The sequence below is a fragment of the Aquarana catesbeiana genome, linkage group LG01 (assembly GCF_042186555.1).
Source record: "Aquarana catesbeiana isolate 2022-GZ linkage group LG01, ASM4218655v1, whole genome shotgun sequence".
Lineage (NCBI taxonomy): Eukaryota > Metazoa > Chordata > Amphibia > Anura > Ranidae > Aquarana > Aquarana catesbeiana.
The window spans coordinates 411,744,652-411,767,826 of record NC_133324.1 but is presented as its reverse complement, the minus strand read 5'-3'; the positions used below and the strand labels follow the sequence as shown (position 1 = coordinate 411,767,826).

The 23,175-nt window shown below is 40.0% G+C and overlaps 1 protein-coding gene and 1 pseudogene across 32 annotated transcripts in view; one reads left to right on the top strand and one right to left on the bottom strand.

Moving 5' to 3' along the window:
- PTPRD (protein tyrosine phosphatase receptor type D) overlaps positions 1–23,175 on the top strand; it is a 2,697,868-nt gene that overhangs the window by 1,672,247 nt on the left and 1,002,446 nt on the right. The gene's annotated exons all lie outside the window — the stretch shown is intronic.
- Positions 1,412–1,562, bottom strand: LOC141124207 (5.8S ribosomal RNA; annotated as a pseudogene).

The following is a 23,175-nucleotide window of genomic DNA, read 5'->3' as shown; positions in this document are numbered from 1 at the left end:
AGCCTCACTGTGCCAATGATTGGAGCCTCACTGTGCCCATGATTGCAGCCTCGCTGTGCCCATGATTGCAGCCTCACTGTGCCATGAATAGAGCCCCACTGTGCCCATGAATGCAACCTTTCTGTAGCCATGATTGTAGCCTCACTGTGCCCATGAATGGAGCATCACTGTGGCCATAAAGGCAACCTCGCTGTGCTCATGAATGCAGCCTCACTGTGCCCCTCAATGTAGCCTCACTGTGCCATGAATGCAGCCTCACTGTGCCCATGAATGCAACCCCACTGTGCCCATGATTGTAGCTTCAATGTACAGCCTCACTGTGCCCATGATTGCAGCCTCACTGTGCGCTTTAATGCTGCTGGATCACACAGAGTGGGTCTCTCTCGATGTGACACCTGGTGGCCACTGTCATCCGATGATAGACATCACACGTCCCTCTGCATTGGACCAGTGTGATGTCTCTCAAAGGACAGTAGGTGGGACATCGGATGATAACAGTCCCTGGGTAAGTGGGAGATCCTAGCTCTGTTTGTTCCAGCGGCATTTGTCCTCCCCCTTACCCTCTGAGGCAGCGCTGGGGCCTTAGTGGGCTCTGAAAGATGGTCGCCGGGGGCCCGGGGGTGACCTGAGAGTCCAAGTAGGTGGCACTGGTGGGCCCCCTTCAGTGGCCAGGCCCTCGGACAACGGTTGAACTGACCGACCGGTCAATCAGTCCTGCTTTCCACTAATTTTAACCCTTTCACCCCACTATGTCACCATAGCAAAGGGCTGTGTTTTAACTATATAGGTAAGAAGTTGTATAAAGGAGAAGATTGGCACTTCCTCTATCTGTCTAAAGCAGGGATGGATTATTGATAGGTTGCTTCTATAAGGTCTCAAAATTACATTAACGTTAAATCATATGGTCAATAAAACCACAAATTTCAGTAACTCTAGTATGTTCTCCTAATATCCTCTTGGTTCAAGAACAGGAGCAATGCAATTTTTTATTCAACATTACAAATAAATATATAAAGGAAAACTATAATAGTTTTAAAGTCAATTTTATTTTTCTTTACATTTTCAAATTAGTATTTCATATATGTACAGTACATTATGATAACTGATTCCCACAGCACTATGGGGGTTTGCTAAAAAGATGGACTTGCCCTACTGAAACCTCAGATATGCTTTCTGATAAGGAATTGAGTAACTGCTCTGACTTCACTTGTGTGTGTAAACTGCATCTGGAGTTTGTGAGTTATATAAAATGGGCATTTTAAAGCCTCATTCACGTGGGCTTACCTAAGCCTACACCCATTTGAGGGATGTGTTTGCCTTCATAGGGAAGTGAAGAAATGTCATCAGCACACCAGTGATTCCTCAAAAGGGTCCAAAGCTTTATTCCGTGGTCACATGATAAATATACAAGTGACCATCAGACAGGCACGGCCCTGGAAGGAACCTGGGGCCACAATGTGCGTTTGAAGTATTGATGATAAATGTGACCTGCAATTCACACTAATTCTCACTAGCTGCGTTCTTCATTGACGTGCGAGCTGAGTGATCTACCGCTAAGACTCTTAGTGGTAGATCACTCGGCTCACGCCTTGATACTGTACATTGTATGTCACTCTTACGTCCAGCTACTGTTCCCTTGCCATCACTACCACAGCTATTACTGCCAATACATTTTATTATTATTTGATTTTTTTACATACCCACCAGTGTATAAATTGACACTTGGAAATATTCTGCAAATGTCAATAAGTAAATACAATATAACTATGTATTGCTTACTTTTTCATTCCTATGTTGATACAAAGGTGTGATGTTTGATTTGCATATGGCATCATTGTTGCCATATGAGATTATGAGAAATCTCCATTGATAGCTGTAAAATATTGTAATTAGGAATATATATCATTTAGCTTGTATCTATGCAGGCCGGAAGATAGTATCTTCACTTATATCTGTGAGAAGACCAGACAAAACAGGGCCCTGGCTTTTGTGTACAAACAACGGAATTCAAACCTCATTGTTGTACACAAACTCACTTCAAAGGATCCCATGCTGGGATATGCAATGAAGGGAGGCCAATACTTAATTTCCTGGGAAAATTCAAGTCAATCTCTGACTCACAAGGATTTGCATTTAAGGGGGCTGACTTAGGCAAAGTATAGGGAAGCTAACCAATCAGAAGTCATGCTATGCCAACCAACGAGGCATCAGCCTGCATTGATATACACAGACTAGCCGGGAGTAAACTCTCTCTTTTGGGGAGACCAGCCATCAGGATGGAACCTTGGTAAGAAAGGGTAATTATGGGAAAGGTATGCCCTTTACTTGTAACTAAATATGTTTGTAGATGAATGTTTTAAGGAATATACTCTGTATTCCTTCATGTAATTCTTTTATTTTAACCTAATATTTTCTTCCTTGGTGTGGACTAGATAGATGCTTGTGTATTAGATAGACTTTCAAATACTTACCAACAAATGTTGTTATTGTGTTAAAGCTTTCACTCTTGGTCAAATAACTCTCATTTAACCCACATCAGATCTTTGAGATATTAAATCTTAAATATAATAAACGGGTAACAATTGGCAACCACGGAAGTCCAGTACAAGACTGAAAGTATTTAATATAATACTGAGATTTGTGTAATGCAGATTAAGGTTATTGGGGGGAATTTAAACTGAGTCAGTTTGTCCTGGAGATTGGAGGTCACAACAAGTTTATCTAGGGAAAAATATAGGGTTTTTTTTTTTTTTTTAATTAGTGGGTATTAGATTAACTCTAAAAAGGAGGGAGGATACACCACATATTTTGTTCTGCTTAATATCCCGTAAACATAGTTGAAAAAGTACTTTGGAAGTACCATTATAACCGGTCAATGTAATGGGGAGGAAGTAACTTGGCGGGAATATTAATGTTTTTATTTGTTTCTTTTGTGCTCACCAAGCTTCATTGCTTTCTCTAACCAGTGTTTGAGGGTGCTGTATGGTGAGCAAATGTGTTTTATTGGAAAGACAACAAATGAGTGTGGTCTTGGTTTTGTTGAAAAGGTTCAACAGATTTTTGTTTTTAATTTAAATAGTGTGTCCACTAAAGGCATAGTATTGTGTGTAGGACATTGAAAATGAGCTACAAGAGAGTAGTTTGTTTGTTTGTTTTTTTAGCTGTGGGAATTTACAAGCAGTAATATCCAAAACAAAAGACAACTTTTTTTTAAGATAAAATGTATTCCGATTTAACTCCTTATTATCACATAGTTAACCCTGTTTACCCTAATTAACTCATTCCTCCCTTTCTCCCCTTAGTTAATTTTTTCTGCTGATTTTTTTTTTATTTCTTTTTTTTTACCATTGATTGTTATTTTTTTCTGTATTGATTCATTTTGTTTGTTATTTTTTTCACTGTCACATAAAAAGAAAACAGAACATATGTCACAAACACACCATAAATTCCTAACATATGGTGCAAACGTTTATTGAAGCAATCACATCAGAATCAGTGTCAGTGCAGCATTTCAATGCCACACAGGACCAATTTATCAAGTATTTCATGCCTGATGAAGGGGTCCTGGCTGCCTTGAAATGTTGTACTTACATTGATTGTGATGTAATCGCTTCAATAAATGTTTGCACTATATGTTGAGGATTCATGATGTGCTGGCAACATATGTTCTCTTCAGTGCTAATACCAGTTAACCAGCTGGTTGTTGCTACAGCACCCCCTACTCCAGGCTTTCTTAAGGAAAGTGTGCAATAGGAATATATTGAGTGATACAAAAAGAAAATACACAAAATTGAAAAAAGCTTCTTTTCATGTGCAAATAACTTTGGTTAAAGCTTTGAAATATTTTAAATTGAACAAATTATAAAGTACATTTTATATGTTTTTGTTTACAGTAAAACTACTTTTATTTTTGAGGACTGATTAAACTAGAAAAACAACACATTCTATTTTTTCTGTGTATAGACATAAACATATGCTTGTACAACATAAAATAATTAAAAAAAAAGAAAAAAAAATTGTCAATGTTTTTTGTTATCTTAGGTATTGACAATGTTTTTGCTGAATAAATAGACCTATAGTGGAAATGTAAAAACTGCTCTGGTTCCTAAGGGGTACACAGGTATGAGAGCTGAAGTGTTTAATATAAAATATTTCATAGTAACCTAACTAAAACAAATTAAATTTTCATTTTTTTAGTCCTGAACAGAATAAATAAATGTACCTTCAGTTTTATTTGATTAATAGCTCTGGATTTTTTAAATAACGAAGATAATGTCTATAGATGTGCTTTTATTTGAGAATATTCATTTTTGTTTGCAATTAAAAAAATAAAACGATTTATACAGAGGAAAAACAAACCATCTTTATGGAGTCAAACAGCCCTAAACAATGTGAAATAGATATCTACAGTCTAATTATTTAAGTTGTGTATACAGACCCGTTAGCTTCCATACATTATATGCAGCCTATTCAACACACCACAATGCACACCTCAATGCACAACAAAAAAAATTGGTTCTGCTCTATTTTTCAAATCACAGTGCACTACAATACCATGCACAAAGGCATTGCATCTGTTCACTGTAGTGTGCTATAGTGCAGGTGTGCTGCAGCAAAAAGTGCACTATATATATGCCTTGGTGTGAAGGCACGACACAAATATACAGTGCATTACTGTGTGTCAATGTTATGTCACTGTTATGTACGTTATAATGTGCTGTGGTGTGATCAAGCCTCTATTCATAGTAATGAGGCAAAAGGATCATCATGTTAGCAAGCTGGGATTTTCAAAAGGAGAGGTCAGCAATGACAGCCTCCATTTTGCACTCAAAGTTTTATAAAAATGCTGCTTTTATCTACTGTTAAAAATATGAAATCATTTAACTATACATTTGTATTAATGTAACGTTAATAATCAAGGCTATTCATACACCTTTTAGTAAAAATCTGTTTAGTTGCCTTTAAGTAATACAATCTTTTATTCTCGCTCAACAGCTGGGGCTTTTACAACCACAGTGTGAACCCTGCTGCACCTTAAAATATGGTAGACTGGCCTTCTGCATGCTTAATCAGATATCCACATCTGTGTTCCACCCAATGCTAATTTAGTGAAAATATGCAGCCTGTCACATCCTATTGATTGAGAGATAAAAATACAGGTCAGCACAATGATTTCTCCATCCAAAGCACATGTATATTAGCTATGTTGTTATTTTCTAATATTATGAAGTCACATGCCAGCATAATCAAGCAGCGATGCAAATGTCACCTACTGAATCTTGTTATAAGGAATAATTGCATCTAAAAATATTTCAGCTGGCAGTCAGTACAAAAATTGCAAAGGAGAAGATACATTTGTTAAAAAGGCTCAAACACATTGTCAAAGTCTTTCATAAATAAAAAAAAATAAAAAAATCCAAAGTCCATTTTTTGTTCATAGCTATTCTTAAGTGGGGTACACACTATAAGAAAATTGGGCGAACGTTCGTCTGATTTTTCTCGATGTTTCACAGCAAATCAGAATCGATAAAATAAACTTAGTTTCTGATCTTGCGCAGTCTTTTTATCCTGATTCTTCTTGTACAAAAATTGTAGGAAAACAGTACGCATTAAACGAAAATTGTTCATTCTGTTCCCATACAAGAAAAATTTTGGAGTTTGTTCCTTCGAGAAATTTTGTACGAAAATTCAGAATTGGCTGTTGAAAGTTATGTACAAACTATGCGAAAATCGTACGAAAATTCTTTGGACGGAAATGTTGGCCCAATTTTCCTATAGTGTGTACGAGCCTTTACTGTGAGTGATAATAGACTGTGGTAACCAATCCAAACTATGTAAGGACCCTCTCTGGTGATTTAATCCTTGATATTCATGCAGTGGGCTTTTTAATGACGGTGATAAGTGTGACAAGTGTGAATCTCGCATAACCACCAATCAGACATTTGCTATGTTACTGTTCTTTTTTTACTTTATACACTTTGTAAACATAACAAAAACAAATTTTACTATTTTATTAAAAGTATCATATAAGCTAAGCAGCATGAAGATGTAAAAACCATGCTGGCCAATTGTAGCCAATAACACTTAAAGAGTAACCCCACTTTTGTTTAGAAAACAAAACCCCCTTTGGGTGATCAGTGTACATTGCAAGGATTTTAAAAAACTTTATAGAAGAGTCCTTCCTGTTTCTGTTCTTAACCTCTTCATGCTGGCCACACACATATTAGAGGTCTCTCTCTGTGTGGGCGTTAACACTGAGCAGCCGCATACATGCGGCCCTGTGTAAACCACTTACCGTACTGAGAGCGCACTCCCTGCGCTATTCCAGAACGGTAGCTGGCGGTTACCAGAAAGCTCCTAAAGCATACTAGTGATCGGGAGCTTTCTGATAATGTGACTACTGTGACAGCCAATCACAGCGGTCACATGACTCAAATGCCACCTCCGCCTCCCGGATCGGGCAGCTGTCTGCGGGAAGGGGTTAAAAAACAGCTGTATTACTGATTTTTGAATGGGTATGTCTGTGATCAATATAATCAGTTGATGCACTTGCAGTCTCCTAAAGAGGAAAACAGCAGTGTCTGTATCCCTTTAGAAGTAATTAACCCTTATTGAGTATCTCACCAAAAATATAATTCCTATTGCAGAGGATGCTTAAAATTTTACTTGTCTTTATCTCAGTGCCAATTTCTAGGAAAATCAGTGAGCCAATCAGGTAAACAGGAAATTAAATTTCTGGAGAAGGGAGAAGGTCTGTATACCAACAGAAGGCCTCTAGGTTGCTATATTGCATTGAATTTGACAGTGTATTCTGACAGTGGAAAGTCCCACTGTCAGAATACAATGTCCCAACAGGGGGGATTCCTTCATTGTTTGTGTGGATAGAGGAATCTGTTTTTTTTTTTTATTTAGCCCACTGGCTGAATGAAAAAATACTAACAATCTATGGCCAGCTTGATACTTATCTGTCATCATTTTGCTGAGATCACGTGTAGAAGGACCAGGATACGGCAGGGAAGAATTTGACGATATGGTGGTCAAGCAGGCACCCAGCGTATGAGACTTGTAGAGAAAGTGGAGGATGGGCATTGAAAACCAATTAGTGCAGCAGCTCTAAACCACAGTTACACTTTAAATATACACTGGCCCGTTACCCAGTTCAAGGGAAAATTACAGTGTCACTCCTAGGAGACCTAATTTACACACTTACAGTATCTCACAAAAGTGAGTACACCCCTCACATTTTTGTAAATATTTTACTATATCTTTTTATGTGACAACACTGAAGAAATGACACTTTGCTACAATGTAGTGAGTGTACAGCTTGTATAACAGTATGGATTTGCTGTCCCCTCAAAATAACTCAACACACAGCCATTAATGTCTAAACCCCTGGCAACAAAAGTGAGTACACCCCTAAGTTAAAAATGTCCAAATTGGTCCCAATTGCCCATTTTCCCTCCCTGGTGTCATGTGACAAGGTCTCAGGTGTGAATGGGGAGCAGGTGTGTTAAATTTGGTGTTATCGCTCTCATTCTCTCATACTGGTCACTGGAAGTTAAACATGGCACCTCATGGCCAAGAACTCTCTGAGTATCTGAAAAAAAGAATTGTTGCTCTACATAAAGATGGCCTAGGCTATAAAAAGATTGCCAAGACCCTGAAACAGCTGCAGCATGGTGGCCAAAACCATACAGTGGTTTAACAGGACAGGTTCTAGTCAGAACAGGCCTCGCCATGGTCGACCAAAGAAGTTGAGTGCATGTGTTCAGCATCAAAATGTGAGGGGTGTACTCACTTTTGTGAGATACTGTATATTCATCTTTCCAGTGCTATGCTGTGACAGAGGAAGGATCCTCTGTCACAGCCAGCAAAACTACCCAGTACTTCCAGGTATGGGGAACCATGGGACCCCATCTCTTATGATAATGCCTAGGTCTAGCATCCAATTACTATGCCCAAGTACTGTCACATGACCAAAAGAGTGACTTTACCAACTCAGATAGCAAGGATGACTTGCCACAAATTTGTGGCAGTGTTGAATTCTAAATGAAGTCTGTTCGCTTGCTGCACAATTTCACTGGCAAGGTATACACTTGCAGAGCACTTGAAGCATAAGTTCTAGTTGACACTTTTCCAATTTGTAGCAAATTTGCAAGAGCAAAGTTGCAGTGGTGAGTTTATAACAAGAACTCTAAAAGTCACAGTGACCCCTGTGTTGGGATTACTATTGCACAATATAACTGAACCTGAACTTGCAGCAGACTTGCAGAATGTTTGCAAAGAAAGTTGATCTGGAGTCATGCAATGCGGACTTGCTGGAATTGTGCAACAAACTTGTGAAGCCTGGCAAGTAGCAATAGCTGAGCAAGTGATTTTCAAACTTGCAGCTCAATTGCTTGCTATCTGGGAATCCCCCTGGTCACTGATACTGGTTATTTCAGAGGAAGAAATGGTGGGAAGCACAGTCAAGGTGAGTATAAGTGGGCCAGGAATAGGGATGAGCTTCGAGTTCGAGTCGGCAAATTCGAAAGCCGCGGAACACCTTTTAAAAGTCTATGGGAGAAATCAAAAGTGCTAATTTTAAAGGCTTATATGTAGGTTGTTGTCATAAAAAGTGTTTGGGGACCTGGGTCCTGCCCCAGGGGACATGGATCAATGCAAAAAAAAGTTTTAAAAATGGCCGTTTTTTCAGGAGCAGTGATTTTAATAATGCTTAAAGTGAAACAATAAAAGTGCAATATTCCTTTAAATTTCATACCTGAGGGGTGTCTATAATATGGCTGTAAAGGGGCGCATGTTTCCTGTGTTTAGAACAGTCTGACAGCAAAATGACATTTCAAAGGAAAAAAAGTCATTTAAAACTATTCGCGGCTATTAATGAATTGCCGGTCCAACAATACACATAAAAGTTCATTGATAAAAACAGCATACCCCTGTGGCATTCCCAGTGATGTCAGAGGGGGCGGACAGGGAAGTTACCGTGCGTCAGAGGGGGGCGGGGTCACCGGGTGGCCCCACCCACTGTTATTTAAGAACCATTGCACAAAAACTGTCTCTTGTCATTTTTAACATTTTTGACACTTTTTTTGTGAAATGGTACCCTTACCATTTCGCACAGGGGGGAGGGCAGGGATCTGGGGGTCCCCTTGTTAAAGGGGACTTCCAGATTCTGATAAGTCCCCCGCCTGCAGACCCCCAAAACCACCGGGCAAGGGTTGTGGGGATGAGGCCCTTGTCCCCATCAACATGGGGACAAGGTGTTTTGGGGGGCTACCCCAAAGCACCCTCCCAATGTTGAGGGCATGTGGCCTGGTACGGTTCAGGAGGGGGGCGCTCTCTCATCCCCCCTCTTTTCCTGCGGCCTGCCAGGTTGCATGCTCAGATAAGGGTCTGGTATAGATTTTGAGGGGGACCCTACGCCATTTTTTGAAAAAAAATTTGGCCGGGGTTCCCTTTAATATCCATACCAGACCTGAAGGGCCTGGTATGGAATTTAGGGGGACCCCTCACGTCATTTTTTTTTTAAATTTTGGTTCGGGGTTCCCCTGTGGGGAATTCCCATGCCATTTTTATCAATGAACTTTTATGTGTATTGTTGGACCGGCAATTCATTAATAGCCGCGAGTAGTTTTAAATGACTTTTTTTCCTTTGAAATGTCATTTTGCTGTCAGACTGTTCTAAACATGGGAAACATGCGCCCCTTTACAGGCATACTATAGACACCCCCAGGTATGAAATTTAAAGGGATATTACACTTTTATTGTTTCACTTTAAGCATTATTAACATCAATGCTCCTGAAAAAACGGCCGTTTTTAAAACCTTTTTTTGCATTGATCCATGTCCCCTGGGGCAGGACCCAGGTCCCCAAATACTTTTTATGACAATAACTTGCATATAAGCCTTTAAAATTAGCACATTTGATTATTCATGTTCGTGTCCCATAGACTTTAACGTATAAACTTTGTCGTATAAATGTATGTCAGGGCAATAAAAAGCATGATGATCATCTCCTATGCATCCACTTTTCCCCATATTTTATCCTTTTTTTTAAAAAAGTACAGAACTATTGTTATTCTTGTACAGGCTTTATATAGCGCCAACAGTTTACTCAGAAATTTACAACATAAGGGCAGTACAATTACAATACAGTTTAATACATTAGGATTCAGAGGGCTCTGCTTGTTAGAGCTTACAATCTAAGAGGGAGGGTCAGATACAAAAGATCTTAACTGTGGGGGATAAACTGATGGAGGACGTAGAAACACAGTTGTTAGGTGGGGCAGGGTAGGCCTCTCTGAAGACATGTGTTTTCAGGGCTCATCTAAAAATGGACAGAGTAGGAGATAGCTGGACAGATTGGGCTAAGGAGTTTCAGAGGATGGGAGAGGCTTGGAAGAAGTCCTGGAGGTGAGCATGGGAGGAGGTGACAAGGGAGCTAGAAAGCAGGAGGTCTTGAGAGGAACTAAGAGAACGAGTAGGTTGGCATTTTGAAACTAGGTTAGTGATATAGCCAGGGGCAGAGTTGTGGATGCATTTGTAGGTTGTTAGTTGTTAGTATTTTGAATTTACAGCAGAACTCCGGCCCAAAAATGCTTTCAATGTCCTTGTTGCTGATCTCCTATCTTCACCAACTTTGCCATCCATGTTCTTCTGAGCTCTGTAGTTCCTCTGTAATTGGCTGCTAAACTTGCAGAAAAACCATTATTGCCTGCTGACATCCTGTTTGTAAGACCACTGGCTTCTATCTCTCTCCTAAGCTCAGCCAGTGGTCTGACATGCTCCCTTGTAGTCCTCTGAAAACGAGCAGGAAGAAAGCAAACAGGTTGTGGGTGGAGGGGGTCTCCCAGCCCCCGGTCTGTGCCGCCCATGGAGGAGGTGTCCTCATTCTGTTCTCTCCTCCCTCGTCCTCCTCCCTGCCAGCAATCAGCCCCTCCACTATCCCCGCCTCACAGCCCCCCCACCACCGCCCGCCCGCTATCGCTATATCTTTGCAGTGTGAAAGTTATTATTAGAAAACAGTTGTATGAGACAGTGAGGATCTCAGAACAGTGGTCATCAACCTTATCCTCAGGGCCCACTAACAGGCCAGGTTTTATGTACTACCTTGGGGAGATGCAGACTGGATTATTGCATTCACTGAGCAGCAAATGATATCACCTGTGATTTACTTCAGTTATCTTGCAAACCTGGCCTATTAGTGGGCCCTGAGGACAGGGTTGATGACCACTGTATCAGAACACCGAGCACTGATCTCTGCCTCCCTCTGGTATTGGCACAGTGCACTGTCAATCACAATACCGGGAGGCAGGACATCAGCATACGGTGTTCTTATATACAATACCTGACACCGCTGAAGATCCCCGCTGTGTCATACAACTGATTTCTAATAATAACCCCTACTCTGCATTGGTGGGACAGACATGCTGCACTTGTGGTCCCTGGCATTCGGCACTTGTGGTCCCTGGTGGTCCATGGCATTTGGCCCTTGTGGTCCCTGGTGGTCCCTGGCTTTCGGCACTGGTGGTCCCTGGTGGTTTCTGGCATTCGGCACTTGTGAACCCTGGTGGTCCCTGACATTTGGCATCGGTCATCCCTGGAGGTCCCTGGCATTTGGCACTGGTGGTCCCTGGTGGTCTCTGGCATTCGACACTGGTGGTCCCTGGTGGTCCCTGGCATTCAGCACTGGTGGTCCCTGGCATTCAGCTCTGGTGGTCCCTGACATTCGGCACTGGTGGAGGTCCCTGACATTTGGCTCTGGTGGTCCCTGACATTTAACTCTGGTGGTCCCTGACATTCAGCTCTGGTGGTCCCTCACATTTGGCTCTGGTGGTGGTCACTGACATTTGGCTCTGGTGAATCATGACATTCGGCTCTGGTGGTCTCTGACATTTGGCTCTGGTGGTCCTTGACATTTGGCTTTGGTGGTCCCTGACATTCGGCTCTGGTGGTCCCTGACATTTGGCACTGGTGGAGGTCCCTGACATTTGGCTCTGGTGGTCCCTGATATTTAGCTCTGGTGGTCCCTGACATTAAGCTCTGGTGGTCCCTGACATTTGGCTCTGGTAGTGGTCCCTGACATTTGGCTCTGGTGGTCCCTGACATTCGGCTCTGGTGGTCCCTGACATTTGGCTCTGGAGGTCCCTGACATTTGGCTTTGGTGGTCCCTGACATTCAGCTCTGGTGGTCTCTGACATTTGGCACTGGTGGACACTGACACGTTGCACTGGTTTGCATTTATAAGGTTGTAACCTATCATACCATGTGTTATGTATGGCTTGCTGGCTGCAGAATGAGGGGTGTGATTTATGTTGAAGTGGGCGAGTTCAAATTTACATGTACAAGCCTAGTGTACCTCCCACATTCACTCCCACCCCAAGGATTCATGGGAAATGTAGCCTGATTACAGTTAGAGAGAGAGAGAAGAGAATATGATGCAATCACTATTCTAAGAGATCCTCCCTGCCAGAAAAGAGGAAGCATTTTTTGATTTACAAAACTGACTTCCTGAAAAAGCAATCAGTCATATCTCTTAAACGGTAAGAAATTTCACAAATGTAATAACTGTTTAATGTTTTGTGTGGGGGGTGTACTAATAGAGGAATTTTTGAAAATCCCGGAGTTCTGCTTTAAGTCATTGGTTGAGTGGAAGCCAGTGAAGGGATCGAAATTATAAGAGTTGATATACAGAAATGCAGTGTATCTGCCAGAGATTCTTACTTCCGGTTTGAGTTGAAAACACAGTGCCTTTTCTGCAATCTAATACCAGCCAGCACTGTCAGCCCTGTCTGCTGGGCTACAGAACCCCACCTATACCACCTCTCTCTGTCCCACTGCACATGCATACGTTGGTCTCTCTCTCAGCAAATCCATTCTGCTGACTTGACTTCAAACAGCCTGCTTACTCACTACCTGTGTAGTAAAAGACATCAATAGGAGTTAAGTTTCCTGCAGGCACCCCTCCAAGAATTTTTCAAGCCAGGTAATAATGTTACAGGAAGTAACAAAAGCTCTCCCTGGCTACAGGGACAAGGTAAAGAAATAAATAAGGCTGGAACATGCGCTATGGGAAGAAAGAGAGGTTTTGGGGTGCATTTGTGTAATGCCTGGACATACAATTTAAAAATGGCCAGTCAAACTAATCTACAATGGGCACATTTCTGAAGTTTGATTTTTATCCTTCAGTTTCTACAATGATGCTGATTTTTTTTATATTTTCCTCCTCTACATTTATTCTTGCTGCCATACAGATGGACTGAATCACACTGTGGGTTGAGTTAGTTATTGCCAGAGGCTTATCATGCAATAAGAGAACAGAATGAGATTTAGCAGAGAAATATATACAAGGCGCATTGATTAGATTAACCATTTCGATTTATTGCAGACCATAGAATAATGTTGGAAAATACTGGAACTCAACTGCAAATTCATAAAAAATGTATGACTTAGAAACACATACAATTCCAAACATTACAATAGCATTGTTCAGTTAATCATAGCTGACTTTCAGTAGCTACAAACCCTAATAATAAACCCAACTCCATAAGAGGTGGGAGAGATAAGTATCTACTTACTGAATGGCTGTAAATAAAAATCAAATGGGCTAGATAGGATGTCAAAGAAACAATATCTTAATTTCATCTGTAGATTGACATTCGAGTGATGATTCCAACCAAGAGGAACATAACTTAAAGTGAGTGTAAACCCTTTTTTTTTTTTAAATAACAAACATGTCATATTTACCTCCACTGTGCAGTTCGTTCTGCACAGAGTGGCCCTGAACATCCTCTTCTGGGGTCCCCCGGGGGCACTATCAGCTCCTCCCTGTATCATATAACCTCCTAGGAGAAGCGCTCTCTCAGGGGGTTACCTTGCGGGTGCTCTCCCGAGTCCAGCATTTGCGTCCATAGACGCAGGATGCAGGACTCGGCCCCGCCCCCCGGTGCCCGCGTCATTGGATTTGATTGAAAGCAGCGGGAGCCAATGGTTGCGTTAACAATCTATCCAATCATGAGAAGGTGATCACGTTTCCGCCAAGGGAACGAACAGGCTCAAGTGACTAAAAGGGGTGGGTGCTGGGGGGCTGGTCACTGTCAGAAGTTTTTTCACCTTAATGCATAGGATGCATTAAGGTGAAAAAACACAAGGGTTTACAACCCCTTTAAATATCGAATATACATTCTGCTTCAGTCATTTCCTATGTAGATCATTGGATTTGCCTGACAGGATTACTCTTTCAACACCACTAAAAGCACGCAAGGCAGTATTACCCTCCATGTACTTCTAGTATTTTGATCCATTAGAGGTTCGTGACCCATTGGCATTATATCCGCTATAGTAATGCTACCTGACTCTATTTCTGAGAGGGTAGTGTACCCCACATACTGCAGGGAAAAACAATACGAGTAATCACCATCAATTTCACCACCTTCTTTTTACTGTGCACTATGCAGTACCTGTAATACCTGCATCTATATAAACCCATTACAGATAACCAGGTTATTCATAGTAACTGGGGGTTAATAAAGATCTCAGCAAAGAGACCTTCAACTAGAAAAACAGCATCCATTTTTAAGGATTTTTTTAAGCTGGTTATCCACTTGGAGTGTTTATTTTATCTTTTCTCAGAAATCTAATGGAACTCAGCTGAGAACATTGTAACAAAAGTTATATGTTCCTTATTTGACAAAATATTAGAAACCTTCTTACCCTCAATAAATTGGTCCCTGGATCTGGGTAAAGATATTTTTTTTGCCTGTTGAATATACCATTCAGAGTAACCCTACTCTTTACAATGCCTCTCAAAAAGCTCTTCAAAGAGTTTCTTTATAAGAGAGAACCCAAAGCATAGTTGCTTCTTTTTCTAATAAATTCACCTCCTTAAAGCAATGTAATATTTTCCAGAGGGTGGCAGCTGAAAACTTTTTAACCACTGCAATACTACAATACACATACTGTTTATATGTTGTGGTTTTTAAGTTGTTTACCAGGGTTATGGCGGCAGCTGTCGGCCGCAAACCTAGTATTAACATATTAGGTCGTCCCCCCTCCCGCCACTTACCAGTGTTTCTCAGGCTTACTGAGAAACCCAGAATCTGATCCAGCAGTTTCCGCAGATGGACATAGAGGTGAAGAGAGTCCAGATCATCTCTGTTCACCTCTATGATATAGGTGGCTGGAAGGCTGTCATGATATCACTTCCGGTCTAGGGCAGTAAACACTGCATTTTTGGAGGGAAGAAAGCATCAGATCAATGTGTTTTGTTGTTTTTTTTTATATGATGCTTTCAAGGGTAGGGGAGATATCTTGGGTCTAGATGTCTCCATAAAAAGGACCAATCTTTATTGTTATCACAAGGGATGTTTATATTTCTTGTGATAGCAATAAAAGTGATAAACAAATGTAAACAGACAGTGCAAACATTTTTAATAAAATGACTAAAAATGGGATTGTGACCTGTCCACACAATATTAAAAGGATGCACCAACATGCCTCCATCCCAATTGGTACAGAATAAATAAGAGGATAGAAGCGGGACTTTGCATGAGGCATGTTGGTGAGTATATTAGCTCGGTGGTTTGTGCTAAGATGTAATATCTAAGGTGCGTCATATACATAGTTATATCTACAAAGGATTTACAAGGTAATGATGGTAAAATGATTTAATAGCGTAGATCGTAAAACTAGTACAATCATGAATGAAAACATCATAAGGCACAATTGAGCATATATAGACATTGTATTAACAGGCATAATTCAAACACGGTTTGTACAGTTGCAAAAGGGGGTACATTGTACAGTAGGTTGATATGTGCATCAATAGTTATTAACTCAACGCGTTTCTTGGCTTATAACCAATCATCAGGAGTCCAATGCAATTTAGCTGCATTAAAACAATGAAACATATATTAGTATGTAGGCAGATATGTGGAGAGGGGATACTGTGAGAATCTAAGTTTCCATGATACTCACAAAAAGTGCATTGGTCAATGCACTTTTTGTGAGTATCATGGAAACTTAGATTCTCACAGTATCCCCTCTCCACATATCTGCCTACATACTAATATACTGTATGTTTCATTGTTTTAATGCAGCTAAATTGCATCGGACTTCTGATGATTGGTTATAAGCCAAGAAACGCATTGATTTAATAACTATTGATGCACATATCAACCTACTGTACAATGTACCCCCTTTTGCAACTGTACAAACTGTGTTTGAATTATGCCTGTTAATACACTGTCTATATATGCTCAATTGTGCCTTATGATGTTTTCATTCATGATTGTACTAGTTTTACGATCTACGCTATTAAATCGTTTTACCATCATTAACTTGTAAATCCTTTGTAGATATAACTATGTATATGACGCACCTTAGATATTACATCTTAGCACAAACCACTGAGCTAATATACTCACCAACATGCCTTATGCAAAGTCCCGCTTCTATCCTCTTATTTTTAATAAAATAAATAATCAAAAAAAAAATGTTAAAGTGCCCCTGTCCCCCCTCCCGTGCTTGCACGCAGAGGTGAACGCATACGTAGGTAGCACACGCATATGTAAACGTACCAAACGCGTGAGGTATTGCCTCAAACATTATAGTGAGAGCAATAATTCTAGCTTTAGACCTCCTTTTTACCTCTAAAATGGTAACCTGTAAAAAAATTCAAGCGTTGCCTAGGGAGATTTCTTAGTATTGTAGTTTGTCACCATTCCATGAGCATACGCAAGTTTAAAGCGTGACATGTTAGACATCTATTTACTCATGTGTGACATCATCTGTTATACTGTATTTTACCCAAAAATTTGGTTATGTATTTTGTTGTTTTGCATTAAAATTCATGTGTATGTTTTCCAAAAAAAAGCATTTTTTTTTAAATTGCAACGACTGCATGCTGAGTTCCCAGTATAGCTAGAGAACTGACTGTGTTGTGTTCACCTGCTTAGTGTGGTCAGTTTTTTTTTTTATAGGAAAGCAGAGGGACTAGCAAGAACACCAGAGATTTCACACAAAGGAAGCAATACAAAGAGAACAGGATACTTTTTCATAAAAGTACATGATACAGCAGGCACATATCAGTAATATGAAATGTTTGGTTTATATACTCTTCTTGAATGCCTACACAAAAGAAAGTGCCGAGGTCTATTGGCTGAAATATCTGTGCCATTCTCCTGAATGAACTGAAAACAGGAATTGAATACATTTTGCCATTTCCATTGAGACTGCTCCTGCTTCCTTCTACAGGCGGGTGTCTTCAGCCCTGGGGGTCTTTCTCTGGGCTTACAATGTGTTATATGAATTAAATACAGGTGGTCTGTACAAAATTGTTTGTATAATGCAAGCATCATCTTTCTGTTCAATTAAACTGTGTATAAAACTATTTATTCTTTGCACGCTGCTATACTTGCACTATCCATTTTTATAACTTCCTAAACTCAAAAATCTGTCCACCTGCACTGCATAGGCAAACACCAATCATGCACTTGTTTTATTAAAAATGTATTAAAAATGTATTGAAAGTAGAACTCAACTGTATCTGAGTACCACAGACAGAAAACACTATTTAATTCATTATTAAAATGCAACGCAGACTTACCCATCCATTTATGTTTTATTTTGTTGAGAAATCTCTTTGAATAAACAGCCCCCTAGAATTCCTGGCCATAGCCATCTTGAGTAAGGGCAGATGATTCATGTAGCATTTACTTCCTTGAATCCATCTACCCCTAGCTCAAGCATGCTGGCAGGAGTATTTAAAACAAGTAAGTATAATTTACCTTCCTATCAATTTATTAATGCTAGCAGAATGAGGATTAACCACTTAAGGACTGCCCATCGCATATATACATAGTTACATATAGGGATGATCCGAACACCCCTTGGTTCGGTTCGCAGCAGAACATGCGAACAGGCAAAAAATTTGTTCGAACACGTGAACACCATTAAAGTCTATGGGACATGAACATGAATAATCAAAAGTGCTCATTTTAAAGGCTTATATGCAAGTTATTGTCATAAAAAGTGTTTGGGGACCTGGGTCCTGTCCCAAGGTACATGTATCAATGCAAAAAAAGTTTTAAAAATGGCCGTTTTTTCAGGAGCAGTGATTTTAATAATGCTTAAAGTGAAACAATAAAAGTGAAATATTCCTTTAAATTTCGTACCTGGGGGGTGTCTATAGTATGCCTGTAAAGTGGCGCAGTGACGTAACCGAGTGACCCCACCCCCTCTGACACTAGGGGGAAGCCATAGGGATGTCTCCGTGCATCAGAGGGGGGGCGGGGTCACCTGGCGACATCATCGTGTGGCCCTGTCCTCAGTTATAAGAGAGCTGTCACCTGAGAGGCAGATCAGTGGCAGAGTGCGGCTTTTTTTTTTTGCTTTTTTCGGTCCATCGGAGCGAGAGCAGAAGATGAATTGACTTTGTGGGACACTTTTATTTTTTAATTTTTTAATAAAGGTCTTGTCCCAAGGCGTGTATTGTTGTTTTTACCATTTTCACACTTTTTTTGTGAAATGGTAGGGGTACATTTGTACCCCGTTACCATTTCACACAGGGGGGAGGCTGAGATCTGGGGGTCCCCTTGTTAAAGGGGCCTTCCAGATTCTGATAAGCCCCCCGCCCTCAGACCCCCACAACCACCGGGCAAGGGTTGTGGGATGAGGCTACCCTAAAGCACCCTCCCCATGTTGAGGGCATGTGGCCTGGTACAGTTCAGGAGGGGGGACGCTCTCTCATCCCCCTCTTTTCCTGTGGCCTGCCAGGTTGCGTGCTCAGATAAGGGTCTGGTATGGATTTTTGGGGGGACCCCATGCCATTTTCTTTTTAAATTTTGGCACAGGGTTCCCCTTAAAATCCATACCAGACCTGAAGGGCCTGGTATGGAATTTAAGGGGACCCCCACGCAATTTTTTTTTAAATTTTGGTTCTGGGTTTCCCTTAATATTCATACCAGACCCACAGGGCCTGGTAATGGACTGTGGGGGAATCCCATGCCGTTTTTTTCAATGACTTTTATGTGTATTGCCGGGACCGATAATTCATTATAGCCGTGAGTACTTTTAAATGACTTTTTTTCCTTTAGAATGTCATTTTGCTCTCGGACTGTTCTAAACACGGGAAATATGCGCCACTTTACAGGCATACTATAGACACCCCCCAGGTATGAAATTTAGAGGAATATTTCACTTTTATTGTTTCACTTTAAGCATTATTAAAATCACTGCTACTGAAAAAACTGCAGTTTTTAAAACTTTTTTGCATTGATACATGTCTCCTGGGGCAGGACCCAGGTCCCAAAACACTTTTTATGACAATACCATGCATATAAGCCTTTAAAATTAACACTTTTGATTTCTCCCATAGACAATTCATTATAGCCACGCGTACTTTTAAATGACTTTTTTTCCTTTAGAAATGTAATTTTGCTCTCAGACTGTTCTAAACACAGGAAACATGCGCCACTTTACAGGCATACTATAGACACCCCCAGGTATGAAATTTAAAGGAATATTTCACTTTTATTGTTTCACTTTAAGCATTATTAAAATCACTGCTCCCGAAAAAACTGCAGTTTTTAAAACTTGTTTTTGCATTGATACATGTTCCCTGGGGCAGGACTCAGGTCCCCAAACACTTTTTATGACAATACCATGCATATAAGCCTTTAAAATTAGCACTTTTGATTTCTCCCATAGACTTTTAAAGGGTGTTCCGCAGCTTTCGAATTTGCCGCGAACACCCCAAATTGTTCGCTATTCGGCGAACAGACGAACACCCGATGTGTTCGACTCGAACATTGGGCTTATCCCTAGTTACATAGTTAGTAAGGTTGATTAAAGACACCAGTCCATCCAGTTCAACCTGAGTGAGTGTGGGTGCATGTCTACAATTGTCCCTATCCCTGTACATTGTGTCTCAATAAGATGCTCATCTATTATATTATTATTTATTTAAGATACCCATATGACGCCGTCAATTTACACAGCGCTCCACACATACATCACACATTCACATCGGTCCCTACCCTCAAGGAGCCCACAATCCAAGGTCCCCAACTCACATACCAGGGCCAATTTTGGACAGAAACCAAATAACCTACCCAGAGGAGACGCACGCAGGCACAGGGAGAACATGCAAACTCCAGGCAGGTAGTGTCATGGTTGGGATTCGAACCAGCAACCCTTTTTACTGCTAGGCGAGAGTACTGCCCACTACACCACTGTGCAATACACCAGTGTGCTATATCGATCATGGGTGGACAGCGATATCCACTGGCCACCCGCGATTGATCCTCAGAAAGGCAAAACGAGGATCTGCCAATGTAAACAAAGCAGATCCCCATTCTGACAGGAGAGTAGAGTGAGATTGTCTGTTCCTAATGATCAGGAACAGCGATCTCTCTACTCCCAGTCAGTCCACTCCCCCCACAGTTAGAAACACCTCCCTAGGACACACTTAACCCCTTGATCACCCCCTAGTGTTAACCTCTTCCCTGCCAGTGTCATTTATACAGTGATCAGTGGATATTTTTAGCTCTGACCACTGCAATAATGTCAATGGTTCCAAAAAAGTGTCAAAAGTGTCCGATCTGTCCTCCGCAATGTCACAGTCATGCTAAAAATAGCTAATCACTGCCATTACTGGTAAAAATGCCATAAATCTATCCCCTATTTTGTAGACTCTTTAACTTTTGCACAAATTTTGTGGGAAAAAAAGGACAACAATTTTATTTGGGTACAGTGTCACACGCCCCCACAGTCGGTTAAAGTAACACAGTGCTGTATTGCAAAAAAATGGCCTGGTCATGAAGTGGGTAAAACCTTCCGGTCCTTAAGTAGTTAAAAATAGTTAATGTTGATTCAAAGAGTTTTGTTCTGTTTTAAAGCTGAACATCAAGTAGAAGATAAATAAATAATTTCAATAAATTAAATAGAACTGTTTAACCAACCAAAAGATTTATAAATCTGTTGAATCAGTTTTGTGATCCTGGCACCCCTAGCAGCTCCCAACAGTCAAGTCCTAAGTCTCCAAAAGAGCTATATGGCGACTTCACTGCATTTAGAAACCCGGATTGGTCTATGACTCATCCCAGACTGATGAGATTGTCACTCTTCTCCCCCGCTCCAGTGATAGGTGGACAACTGGCATGATCAATGAGTATTTACTGCACATTTACTAGAAGCAATTGAAAGACTTTCGTTTTTTTTTAACATATAAAAAGAGATCTATTGGAAAAAGGTCACTAATAGTTTACATACACTTTAGATACAGTACATTTGTAGATCACAGATTTGGCACACTTATATGCGACTTCGAAAAGAGTTAATGTGGCATTGGATAAAAAAATAAAAAATCTGACCATTTGCCAAGGTGCAAATTGATAATCTAAATTCAATTTCAGACTTCCTGCTTAATAAAAAGGAGTTTATCATGCAAATCTGTTGGTAATGAAATTTGGTTACCTAATTAATCCTTTTTGATCTGTTCTTTCCCAAGCTATTTGTTTTAGTAATAAAGCAGTGTGGGAGAACTTCCCTTTCAGTCTTTTTGGTATTGTTTTTATTTTATAGAGTGGCTTTTTTTTGTTTTTTGTTTTTTTTTTTGTTCTTTTTTTGTTGTTTTTAACCAACATGTTTATTGTGTCTTTAGAAACATCATATTCCAGGGACAATATTATGACCATGTCACCTAGAAAATATGATTTGGAATAATGATTATGTTTGCCTCTACTTCACCTGATGGAACACTGAAAATAAACTTTCATTATTTAGATCATGTAGCAGCCATAATATGGGAAGAGTGCTTGCTGACAGGTATCTGTGAATCAATCTAGTTCCATATAAAGAGAAATAATCAAGCTCTTTTCAAATAAAATAAAATATAAAATGATTGCCTGTGAGTGGGGAGTAGAAAAGCACATCTTATCAACATTTCATGTAAGAAAAATGATTGCCATTTTACAGCAATAGAAGCATATTGTGCTGGGTGCTTATCTTGTCACTTGAGTGCAGTTTCAACTATTTACTAGGAACATTTTTGTACAGTTGATATTTTTATGCGCCCCCAAAACTGATTCAAAACATTTATCAGAAATCAAGAAACAGACAATAACTTTCATTTAAGTTGCACCTTAAAAACACTTGGATGGATTCTACTGTACACTCAATAAATTGCATAAACCAGAACATAAGCCACACAAATGAACACTTTATGAATGATTAAAAATATACAGTTATTAGACATGAAAAATGCTTCTATTGTGTCTTTATATTACATAGTTACATTGTTACATAGTTAGTCTGTTAGAAAAAAGGCACAAGTCAATCTAGTTCAACCAATAAAAGGGAAAAAAATGTACACTCCTATATACACAGTTGATCCAGAGGAAGGCAAAAAACTAAGCAAAGCATGATCCAATTTGCTCCAGCAGGGAAAACATTCCTTCCTGATCCCTGAGAGGCAATTGGATATTCCCTGGATTCCCTTTACCTATAAATGTTAGTACCCAGTTATGTTATGTACATTTAGGAAAGAATCCAGGCATTTTTTAACCACTTCAATACAGGACATTTTCTCCCCCTTCCTGCTCAGACCAATTTTCAGTTTTCAGTGCTGTCGCACTTTGAATGACAATTGCGCGGTCAAGCAACACTGTACCCAAATTAAATTTTTATAATTTTTTCCCCATAAATAGAGATTTCTTTTGGTGGTATTTGATCATGCCTGCGGTTTTTATTTTTTGCGCTATAAACAAAAGAAAAGCGACAAGTTTGAGAAAAAACACAATATTTTTTACAACAGGCTATAACAAGCTATATTTTACTGCTTTAATTGTGATTGGGTTCAAAAGTTTTCATCATATGCGAATAAATAAAATTTTACCTACATACTTTACTGTAGTTGACATTTAAAGCATGGGTCCTGGTCAATGTAAAACAAGGATGATGTCATAGAAGGACCTCTGTTTAAGTCAGAGTCTGAAGCACCTTCTAAATCACATTTTCAGTTTATAATTAGATGAACGTGTAAAATACATCAGCTTAATAAAGCAAAATCAAACTCTGCTGCTGGTGCTCAGGGATTTTGCCATCACATACTGTATAAGTATGCACAGCATATCGGCATATTGTGGCAGACTTATTTGCAGCACTGCACCCACCATGA